The 12,347-nt window shown below is 44.8% G+C and overlaps 1 protein-coding gene across 12 annotated transcripts in view; it reads left to right on the top strand.

Moving 5' to 3' along the window:
- The window catches only part of FSHR (follicle stimulating hormone receptor), a 219,202-nt gene that overhangs the window by 140,886 nt on the left and 65,969 nt on the right, over nt 1-12,347 (top strand). The window lies entirely within an intron of this gene.

Genomic DNA, 12,347 nt, shown 5'->3' with positions numbered 1-12,347 from the left:
TATAGCTTCATCCAAATATGGACTGATAACTTCATTTATAATGACTCCATCATGAGATCAGTAGGAGTGGGTGTAATGTATTGACCTGTGAGTCACTTGAACAATATCAAACATCAAAGTACTCAACTATTGCAGTCATGAATAAAGTCTCTTACCCACTCCCACAGTCTCCAAGGATCAGCAGTGGTGTGCCAGCCATGAGGAGAAATCCAGTAACAGCAAAAAAACAGCAAATAGCGCACAGCCAGGGAGCCAGGTCCAAAACGCGTAGGAGGTGCGTTTTCTTTCCCCGTTGGGGTGATGATGTCATCAATCATGTACTGAAATAAATGGAATTTAATTTTTACTTATCACCTGGCTCCCTGGCTGTGCGCTATTTGCTGTTTTTGTGCTGGTACAAGATTAAAATGAGAGACAACTGAAGTCTGAAAATTACTTATATTGGTGGCGATTTTGAGAGTCTTTGGTAGGTTGTTCCAGTCATGAGGAGCATGGTAACAAAAAGAGGAGTGACCAGATTCCTTGTTGAACCGTGAACAGTCTTTTGGAGTCAGATCTCAGATGATGTGTTGCGTGTCTAGCCCCTCCCCCCCCCCAATCGCAGATCAGGTCCCCTAAGGTGTTCTGGGGTCTGGCTAGATGTCTCTGTGTGGTGCATACCTGCTGGCAATGGGAGGGCCTGAGTCTCCCGCGATGACATGGGAGACAACAGGAACAGGTTATTGGGGTGGATGCCTTCGTCTTTGTTCAATGGTGCAGCGCCTCCATCTATAGTAAGCCCCAGGAATGCGGGGTGAAATCCTTACCACAGAGATTCCCCACAGGGATGAGAGATTCCAGTCTCACACACGGATTATCTTTTAAAAGCAGCAGTCTCTTTATTCTCTTGGACAGCAGCAGCAGCCGACAGGTACAGTTGATGCACAGTCCACTAATTGTTCTCCCTCTGGATGTTCCCTGCCACCACTCTAGACCACAGGCATCCAGAGTGGGGCTAGCTCCTCCCTCAACCTCTATGCAGGCTGAGAGGTATTTGGTCCACCTCACTAACTATAGCTAGATCATCTCTACTCATGAGCTGATCACTCCTCCCCTCACTAACTCACTATCACTACTGTCAGACTGACAGAACACACACTAAATAGGAAATGCACTGCTCTTTTATGATCTCAGCAGGCACCGCCCCTGCGTCTCTTGCTTTGACACAGGGTCAGGTGACCTACCTCCACCACTCAGGGCAGTACTTGAAGTTGGGGAAACCCATGAAAACTCCTGGCAACCTGCCCTTACCAGGGATTATACCAGGATGAGGATAGAACTATAGCCCAATTTCTTACCAGGGCTACACTCTCCCTCAGGTGGTATCCAATGGTCCCCACTTGGACCTAATTTTCTGGACCATCCTGCAGGTGAACAATCTGTGGACATACAAAACATAGTTAATCAATATTGTGTACACTAGACTGTAACACCCATGATGGCAACATAACACAGTGGGAAACTCCCAACATGGAGAACCCTAACTCAATAGTAATGATGGTGATCAGGCTTCTTCACTTCCCGCCCGTTGTGATCCACAATTTTAACAAAGAAGGGTTGTACAGGCCCATTCTCTGGTCTGTACAGAATGTTATGCATAAATATATTCCTGCCTGTACTCCAAGCCTTCGTCACAGAACATATTTTGTCTTCTCTTATGTAGGCAGTGCTACCAAACTTAATTCTTAAATGCTCAAGGACTGCATCTCTGAGCCAGGTATCTCTCTGGTCCTCGATCTCCTGCATTATTGGCTCTGGCACGTATGGAAACTCATATCCATGAGATTGCCGGTATCTCGCCGCTATGGCTCTGCCTGCCCTACTTAACTTAATAAGATTCCGGTTCCCAGTCTTTCCTGGCAGTACCCAGAACTTTGGCTCCTCAGGTGCAACGTCATCGTACAGAATAGATGAGCCTTTGGGGGTAATCACTTTTTGCATAATTTCTCTCCACCTGTTATCTAACTCGTCGGCAACCTCCTGTGGAGAATAGGTCCTACGTCCCACCAGTGATCTACAGTATCTTTCTTTATTAATACAAATCTGGTGCGGTCCATCCCCTCATGATACCCTGTGAATAACGGGCCCACCATTTATCTCGGTGCTCATATGAGGATGACACACTCATACCTTCCTCAGACTGTGCTCTAGAGGATACCTCAAGCCCTTCTCAATCCACAGGTTCCTCCTTCACCTGGCGGGAATAAGGGGGTGGTGGTTTCCTCTTACCGCTCTGCTGTCTTGCGATGCTTATTGGTTCCTCCGGAGCCATCTCGGATCCCATCTCCGCCGCACTGGGAGTCGCCACGACCGTGGGACTTCTATGCGGTTCAGGCCGCACCAGCGCTCGCCGTCGGGGGGTCTCCGGACTTGTCTGCTCCATCTCTAGGGTAAGTGGAACTTCTTCTTTACAGCTGGGTGGTCCGTCTGGCCGGCGCATCACCACCGATGACAGGCTGTCTCTTTCATCTGACGAGGACTGCAACGGCTCCTCCACTGGGGAATCACCTTGAGTCCTTGCGGCACCGCCAGTGGGTATGGGTACAAAACGGGCCCACTCCGTTACCTCCACTGCGGTCGTACTCTCCTCCATCGGGACATCTCTTGGTGGCTGGGCCTGGGTCCCTACCGCATGGGTGACATATGGGACCAGGGCAGCCTTCGCATCCGCTTCCTCCATCTCGATCAGCGTCGCTGGAGAGACATCTCGCGGGGTCATTATTGTAGGACATGGCTCGATAGGCCAGAGGTAGAATGTGCCAAACTGTTGGCACCGTGCCGTAGTACTTGGGGCCGGTCCGGGTGACCTGCATTGGATGCACAGGCACCGCAGATATTCTTGCCCATCAACCTCCACAACCAGGAGGCCTCCTGGAAGCTGATAAGTGGTTACGCTTAGGTCAGCCATCTTTTGCGCAGGGGTTGATTCACTCAGCTTGCTGGTTTCGCACTTAGCTCCTTCTCCTTCACCAGTCAAGCAGAAGTGAAGTTCCTCAGCCTCACTTCCTGTCCCTCCTTCCGCTGGGGAGGACTGTTGGGATTGGTTCTCAGTGTGCCCCCTCCCTCTGGTGGAAACAAGAGGAGGAGCACTCTCTCTCTTTGTGTGACATGGCTTTGTTCGTCGCCCAGTCACTGCACAGGTGGGTGTGGCTTTGGCTTTCGTGCTGCTCCCTTCTTTTGGCTGGGGATCTGGGTTGGGCACCAAACCCCTGCACATCTCTCGTCACATTTCTTTTACAGCCTGCTTGCACGCAGCACGTGCGCGATCTAGGCTTGGCGGGAGTCGCCTTTTTGGATCGGCTGCAACCCGTGTTGCAGTGAATGACGCAGCTGTCGCCATTTTAACCTCCTCCATGCCCCGCAGACCACATGTATCTCTCGCCACCATCTTTAGTGAGCCCTCTAAGCACACGATAGTGCTTCTCTCAGTGTCTATGGTGTAACTCGTTCCTAAACACTTACTACACTTAATGGTACTCTAACCAATGAATATAACGCATGGCATACCCCAGGCTAGGCAGAACTCTCTCCTTTTGGCCACTCATAGGGCAGACCCTATGCTGAAGTCCCTGACCTTGTTAACAGGCTACCCCCACAGGAATCCTACACTATCTCCCTCAAGGCGACTAGAACAGCTATAGCCACTTTATCCAAATTTACATCACCCTCCTAGGGCACCTAGGGTGTACTGTGCGAGAGGACTGTCTCTCCTGACTACCCCTAGTCTGCAAAAATGCCCATCCTTCTGCAGCGCTTGCTCTGAAAGTGTACATACATATTTCAGCTCTGCTTCGCTGAAAACCTGTCCTGTTTATCTCAGCAGCGCCTCCAACTCTAGCCCCTCCCCCCCTAATCATAGATCAGGTCCCCTAAGGTGTTCTGGGGTCTGGCTAGATGTCTCTTTGTGGTGTATACCCGCTGGCAACAGGAGGGCCTGAGTCTCCCGCGATGACATGGGGGACAACAGAGACAGGTTACTGGGGTGGATGCCTTCGTCTTTGTTCAATGGTGCAGCGCCTCCATCTATAGTAGCCCCAGGAATGCGGGGTGGAATCCTTACCACAGAGATTCCCCACAGGGATGAGAGATTCCAGTCTCACACATGGATTATCTTTTAAAAGCAGCAGTCTCTTTATTCTCTTGGACAGCAGCAGCAGTCGACAGGTACAGTTGATGCACAGCCCACTAACTGTTCTCCCTCTGGATGTTCCCTGCCACCACTCTGGACTGCAGGCATCCAGAGTGGAGCTAGCTCTTCCCTCAACCTCTACGCAGGCTGAGAGGTATTTGGTCCACCTCACTAACTATAGCTAGATCATCTCTACTCATGAGCTGATCATTCCTCTCCTCACTAAATCACTATCACTACTGTCAGACTGACAGAACACACACTAAATAGGAAATGAACTGCTCTTTTATTATCTCAGCAGGCACCGCCCCTGCGTCTCTTGCTTTGACACAGGGTCAGGTGACCTACCTCCACCACTCAGGGCAGTACTTGAAGTTGGGTAAACCCATGATAACTCCTGGCAACCTGCCCTTACCAGGGATTATACCAGGAAGAGGATAGAACTATAGCCCCATTTCTTACCAGGGCTACACGTGTAATAGGGGTGAGGAGCTTGTTCAGATAGGTGGGTAGCATGCCCAGAAAGTATTTGAATGCAAGACAGGAAAAATGTACTTTGCTCTGGGCTCAAGGGATAGCTAATCTAGTTCATTAAACATTTTGCAGTGATGTGGGTTCTAATTACATGTTAGTACAAAGCTGCATATTGAGTTGTAGCTGGTATCTAGTTCACTACGGTGAGTTTGGGGTGCGGTACCATATACCATGTCCCCATAGTCTATAATTGGTATTAGCATCTGCTGTGTGATGCACTTTCTGACCAGTGGGCTTAGGGAGGATTTGTTCCTATAAAGTAATAAAGTATACCTAGTTTTTTGAATACGTTTTCGATGTCAGAGTTTCAATTTGCCACCCTAATGTTAAGTGGGAATCAATCCAAATTCACAGATATTTAAATCTAGTGACATGGGCTAGAATGGTGGTAAAGTTTATTTGTATCTCTTGTTCTGCTGTTGGAAGCTTTAGAAATGTAGCCTTAGTCCCAAATATCGTTTTAACAGTTTATTTTGGGAAATTCCGTATTCAAGTCTTAAAAATTAGATTGAAGAACGTGCCCAAGGTTAGTGAGGCTAGGGCTGTGTGCATGTATGATTGAGTCATCCGGATAGAAACAAAAAAGAAAATACTAAGGTATTAACTATAAAGAAATCTACTTTGTTTCACACAACCAAATAAATAATAATTAATAACTTTATTAATAAATGGGTTGCATAAAACATATATCCCTGTACAAGGAGAACAGTGAATAAAATACACAGCGTGTAGGCATAACTATCACCAATGCTTCTTACTGTGACTGGTTGAAAAAAATACCAGGGTAAGAAGACCAAGATGATTGGACACTAAAGTTGGTAAATGTCACAACCACATAGATAAATGTGGCCTGATAGTTGTTATAACAATAATTCTGTTGATAATCGGATCACATACCTCCCTAAAAATGACCAAATAATGTCAGATAAGGGAGACTATGCATGGAGATAAAGGATGGCTAAAAATAAGCCAAGATGAATATATATAAATGGAGTATCCCTGAATGGAGATAATTTTAGGAGGTAGCAATTATTCTGTGAAAATTATGCTTTAGGCTTATGCAAAAGGCACCATGCCCTTAATTCATCCAGTTTGGGCAGCAGGCTTTGAATATTTTGACAGAGAGCAATTTTTGGAATTTGACAGTTGCATTACCAGAGGTATGAGACTGAGTTGAAAAGGGAGGCCTTGGTTGCAGAATACAATATTAATATAAATTTGAATAATTGTTTTCAGGCTGCAAAGTTGCAATATTTGCAGCTAGACTTGGTGGTGCTACAGTAGGTGTGCCGGTTCTCAGAGCTCTCCACCAAAATATTCAGTAGATATTGCAAGGCTGTTGAGTAGTCCAGGGTGTATGATTACATTCATGTGCGGGACAGGAGGGGGAAGGTTGCAGTGAATAGAGAGAGTAAACAAACACACAGATACCCAGCAAGCTCTCAGAACCCCCCCAAAATTACCACAATATATATATATATATATATATATATATATATATATATATATATATATATATATATATGTGTGTCAAAAGGAGTGCTACAGGGCGTGGCTAATTGTATAAAACAAGAAACAAAGAAGTCCAGAGCAACATCCAATGTGACAAAAATACACAGTGAAATACCTACATATCTCTTGAAAAAGGGTCCATTTAGTTAACCCTTTGGCCAAAGCATATAAGCCTGCAAGCCACTTTCAAGACATGACCATAATATCGCAGGTCCTAACACTTACTGATTAAAATCCTTATTTACCTCTATAATTAGGGGAAGAATGGTCCTCAAAACACAAAACCCCAGCAACCTCTTTTTGGGAACCCCTGAGCACCCACAAAATATATATATATGTATATGTGTTAAAATGGAGTGCTATTGAGCGTGGCATATGCTCCTCCTTCCCAGGTTTTAAGCCCGCCCCTCCCCACTTCCCAAGTTAGTTGGTCATTTCATTCTACTGGATATAGATCCAATGTGGTCTTTCTCCCTCCTAATAGAGGTAAATGAGAATTTGAATCCTAATAGAGTTACATTAGTATTTTATCTGGTAGTGTTAGGACTTGCGAATGGGTGTCAGCCTTGTTGTGGCTCGCAAGCTTACAACGCTTTGGCCAAAGGGTTAAACTAAATGACCCTTTTTCAAGAGAATATATAAGTATTTTACTGTTTATTTTTGTCATGTTGGATGTACTGTAGCATTGGGCTTCTCTGTCGTCTGAAGGATGGTCCTGGCATTAAACCTGTTGCAACCAGCTGCATTAATAGAAAACCTGCTTATTTGCACAGTGGGGAGGGGCGAGCTTTAAACCGTGGGAGGAGCCACAAACCTCCAAAACAGCTGAGACCAGCTGGACAAAGTAAACAAACACACAGATAACCAGCAAACTCTCAGAAACCCCCCAAATTACCACTATATATATATATTATGGCCATGCCTCGAAAGTGGTTTGCAGGCTTATACGCTTTGGCCAAAGGGTTAACTAAATGACCCTTTTTTCAAGAGATATATATGTATTTCACTGTGTATTTTTGTCACATTGGATGTTGCTAAGTGTCAAAAGGAGTGCTGCTGGGCGTGGCTAATTGTATAAAACAAGAAACAAAGAAGTCCAAATCAACATCCAATGTGACAAAAATACACAGTGAAATGCATATATATCTCTTGAAAAAGGGTCATTTAGTTAACCCTTTGGCCAAAGCGTATAAGCCTGCGAACCACTTTCGAATCATGACCATAATATAAGATAGAGGATAGAGAAAGTAACATTTACATGAGGCCATACTCAAGAACAGAATTGAGGTAAGCAGGTTCATTTAAAAAAAATAGATAATAAAAAGTACAGGACTGCAGTAGAGTTGCCAAGTTTGTGTCAAATTGTTGAATCAGGAATACAAGGATCAATCCCCTTTCAATCTCTTGCACAGCTCTTATTCTCACATATAAATGTTCCCTTTAAAATGTGCATACTTTAAAATGTGTTTCTACCCCTGCTTTTGCTTTCCCATAATAAGTCAAATAGAGCCTTTCGTCACTTTTCTCCCAATTTTTCTTCCCTTTCTCAAAATTTTTATGCAAATGATCTTTGTCTTGTTGTGAAAAATGTGCATTACTTTTTATGGAATATAGCAATATGAATTCTGATTTTTCAGAGAAGAGCAGTTCATCTCTTTTTTTGTAATGCTAAAGCTGCTTTTATAGGACTATACTGAATAGACTTGTTTAAGTTGTGCATATAGATTGTTGTTATCAGTGAGTGAGACTTTTGTATGTATGTCTTTATTTATAGAGTGCCATTAATGCACATATCGCTTCACAGTAGTAATACACGTGACAATCATATAAATAACCAATAATAATAATAATAACAGATCATAGGAATAAGTGCTTAGACATAAAGTAGCATTTAGGAAAAGGAGTCCCTGCTCCGAAGAGCTTACAATCTAATTGGTAGGTAGGAAGAATGTACAGAGACAGTAAAAGGGCATTCTGGTAATTGCGCCTCCAGGGGGCCAAGCTTTATGTATCATGTGTATAGTATTAGCCACGGTGCTACTCATATGCTTCTTTAAGCAAATGTGTCTTAAGGTGGGTCTTAAAGGTGGCTAGAGAGGGTGCTAGTTGGGTATTGAGGGGCAGGGCATTCCAGAGGTGTTGGGCAGTCAGTGAAAAAGGTTTAAGGCAGGAGAGAGAGCTTTAGATACAAAGGGGTTAGAGAGAAGACATCCTTGAGCAGAACGCAAGAGTTGGGATTGTGCATAGCGAGAAATTAGGGCTGAGATGTAAGGAGGGGCAGAAGAGTGTAAAGCTTTAAAAGTGAGGGAAATTGAGTGCGAGATGCAGGATTTGATAAGAAGCCAGTAGTGGGATTTCAGCAGGGGAGACGCGGAGACAGATTTAGGAAAGAGTAGAGTGATTCTGGCAGCATCGTTTAGGATAGATTGTAGGGGAGGCAGGTGAGAGGCAGGAAGGCCGGACAGCAGGAGGTTACAGTAATCGAGAAGGGAGAGAATGAGAGCCTGAGTCAGAGTTTTAACTGTCGAGCAACAGAGGAAAGGGCATATCTTTTTAATATTGCGGAGGAAAAAGTGACAGGTTTTAGATACGTTTCGAATGTGAGGGGAGAATGTGAGAGAGGAGTCGAGTGTGACCCCTAAGCATCGTGTTTGGGCTACTGGGTGAATGATAGTACTTCCAATAGTAATGTGGAAGGAGGCAGTAGGGTCAGGTTTGGGAGGAAGTACTGTATGAGGAGCTCTGTTTTTGCCATGTTAAGTTTAAGTCGACAGAGGGTCATCCAGGATGATATTGCAGAGAGACATTCAGAAACTTTGGTCTGTACAGCATGTAAGGTCAGGGGTTGAAAAGTAAATGTGTGTGTCTTCAGCATAGAGGTGATATTTAAACCTAAGAAATGTGATTAGGTCACCTAGAGAAAGTGTGTACAAATAAAAGGGAAGAGGTCCCAGGACAGAGCAGTGGGATAGTCCCACAGAGAGATTGATAGAGGAGGAGGTGTTGGCAGAAGAGACACTGAAAGTATGATTGGGGAGATAAGAGGAGATCCAGGATAGAGCTTTGTTATGAATACCAAGAGTATGGAGAATGTGAAGGAGAAGAGGGTGGTCCATGGTATCAAATTCTGTAGAGAGGCCGAGTAATATGAGCAGAGTGTAATGACCTCTGTCTTTGGCAGCAAGAAGATCATTAAAAACAAGAAGAAAAACAGCGCACAGGCTATATCACTGTAGCATCATGTACTCCACGTCCCCAGTGTTGCAAGGCTTAAATCCTGACGATCTGGGCACCACTGAGGCGGGGTATATTTAGTGTATTTTTTGTATACCATTCCCCTTTGACCACGGCAAATCGAGCGCCATTCAGCGTAACTGCGTTGAGATCAGTGACTTGTTGCCCATGCGCACTGTGCCCAGAGCACTCAGATGGTGGTCCGGTGTATGCTGTTACCAAGCACGTCGATCCCAGTGACGTCATCACCTAAGGCCCGCTCTGAAGGCTGCTGTTTTCATCGGCAAGGCTGCCAAACAGGAGGAGAGAGAAGAAGGGGGATCCGTGCACATACAACCCAGAGACTATGTGCTTACACCTAATGAGGTAGAGACTACCCTTATGAGGGACTTATTCCTTACCTCTACGGAGATCAAGAGGCATCCGCACACCTGAAGTGCATTCCATCGTTCCAGAAGCCAGAGATTGCAACACTGGGGATGTGGAGTACATGATCCTACCGAATCCTGCTACAGTGATTGGTAACCCGTGTCTTGGTACACGGAATGCTTGTTTTTAATTCTTTGATGTACGCAGATTTATTACCCTATAAATATTTTGACACTTTTTATACATACTTCACTATTGCGTTGTGCGCTGTTTTTCTTCTTGTTTTTTCTGCATCATGGGGGTGTTGAGCCACCCTCATACTGACAGCAGCAGCATTTGCTTCACATACTACACAAGGTTGTGCATGATTATTTCAATTTATGGTGATTATTATCACAGTTGGTTAATAACCTATATTGTTTGACTTTGGATGGTTTATTGGTTGCGCACGTCACCAAACTTTTTTCCTTTTTATGAAGGTCATTATTTATTTTAGTGAGGGCTGTTTCCGTTGAGTGAGCAGTGCGGAAACCAGATTTGAGAGGTTCTAGGATAGAATAGGTGTTGAGAAAATGGAGCAACCGAGAGAATACAAGACGTTCAAGGAATCTAGAGGCAAAAGGCAGGAGGGAGACAGGTCGATAGTTAGAAAGACAGGTGGGGTCAAGCTTGTTGTTTTTGAGTAATGGTATAACTGTTGCATGTTTAAAGGAAGAGGGAAAGGTACCAGAGTAGAGGGAGGAGTTTAAAATTTGTGTGAGCATAGGGATTATATTAGGAGCGAGAGGTTTTAGGAGATGGGAGGGTATGGGGTCAAGAGGGCAAGTGGTAGAGGGAGAAGAGGCTATCAGCAGGGACACATCCTCCTCTGAGACAGTAGAAAACACGTCAAGGAAGGCAGGAGGAGAGTTAGGAAGTGGTGTAAGATGGAGAAGGAAGCAGAGGGGATGTTCTGATGTATGGATTCCACTTTTCCTTAAAATAGTCAGCAAAGTCCTGAGTTGAGATGGAGGAAGAAGAAGAGGCAGCCGAGGGTGGTCTGAGTAGAGAGTCAAAGACAGAGAAGAGTTGGCGTGGGTTAGACTTGTGTGTGTTGATTAATTAAGAAAAATAGGTTTGTTTAGCTTGAGAGAGGGCAGACTTGAAACAGGATTGCATAAATTTGTAGTGAAGGATGTCTGTGAGAGGCGTACAGAGGATCACAGCATTCACGTGAGGGAATTTAGCCAGAATCTGGGGTTAAAAGGGCAAGGACGGCAGAAAGAAAGCTGGGCATCAAGAGAGGAGGATAAGGCAGATTTGTAGTTCCTGACCAGGTTGTCAGGGTCTGGAGCAGAACTGAGAGAGGAGAGGGAGGAGTTTAAAGTGGAATCAAAAGCTGGTAGGTTAATAGAGCGCAAATTTCTGCAGAAATGAGGGGTATATGGAGATGGAGACGGGGAGAAGAGAGAGAGAGAAGATGAGGTGATGGTCAGAGAGAGGAAAGGGGGAATGGAAAAATCAGAGAGAAAAGTTTTTAGTGAAAACCAGGTCTAGGTAGTGATCATCCTTGTGGGTTCTGGCTGCAGTCCACTGTTGAAGGCCAAAAGAAGAGGTTAGAGATAGACAGCGGGAAGCCAAAGAGAAAGAGGGGTCATCAATGTGGCAGTTGATGTCCCAAGGAGAAGAACAGGGTAGTCTGAGGAGAGAAAGAAAGAGAGCCAGGATTCAAAGTGAGAGAGAAAGGCAGAAGGGGGATGAGTAGAGGTAGGTGGGCGATAGATGACCGCCATGTGGACAGGGAGAGGAGAGAAGATCTGGGCAGTGTGAGTATCAAAGGAGGGAAAAGCATGAGCGGGAGGAATAGGAAGGATTTGGTAACAGCAGAGAGAGGAGAGAAGGAGCCCCACACACCCACGTCTGCCATCAGGGAGTGTGAGAGAAAGAAAGACCACCATAAGAGAGGGCAGCTTCCAGAGCAGAGTCAGACCGAGTGAGCAAGGTCTCAATTATAGCAACTAAGAGCAGAGAGTGAGAGAAAGAATTTGTGCACAGAGAGGAATTTGTTAGAAAGGGAGAAAGCATTCCAAAGGGCACAGGAGAGAGGAGGAAGGGTGGCAGGGGATGGGTATGAGGTTGGAGGGGTTGACACCAGAAGGAGTAGAAGCTGCTTTTGGCATGTGAGGACAAGGTCATGTAGAAATAAGGCAGGGACCAGGATTGGAGAGATATCCCCAGAAGCAAGGAGGAGAAGCATGGATAGAAAGAGAATGTGTGAGGATGATTTGTAGGGGTTTGTTTTAGTGCAGGGGGTATAGCTTATCTGCATTTATAGAACATTTCATGCATATGGTTAAGCATGGTTACAGAGTAACAGGGTACATAATGTATCCTAGTAAATGAAATAAAATCTTAAAGAGGTATCTGTTTATATGTAAAAAAAAAACACACAGAAGGTGTCAAAAAGGCATAAATGACAACTTCTTTAATCACCACAATAATTCAGAAACAATACCTAATTATTTAAATTGAGTGTTTAATTGAAGGAAAA

Source organism: Ascaphus truei, chromosome 4 (assembly GCF_040206685.1).
Source record: "Ascaphus truei isolate aAscTru1 chromosome 4, aAscTru1.hap1, whole genome shotgun sequence".
Classification (NCBI taxonomy): Eukaryota; Metazoa; Chordata; class Amphibia; order Anura; family Ascaphidae; genus Ascaphus; species Ascaphus truei.
Note: the sequence above shows the minus strand (reverse complement) of the source record. Positions and strands in the feature narration are given on the sequence as shown.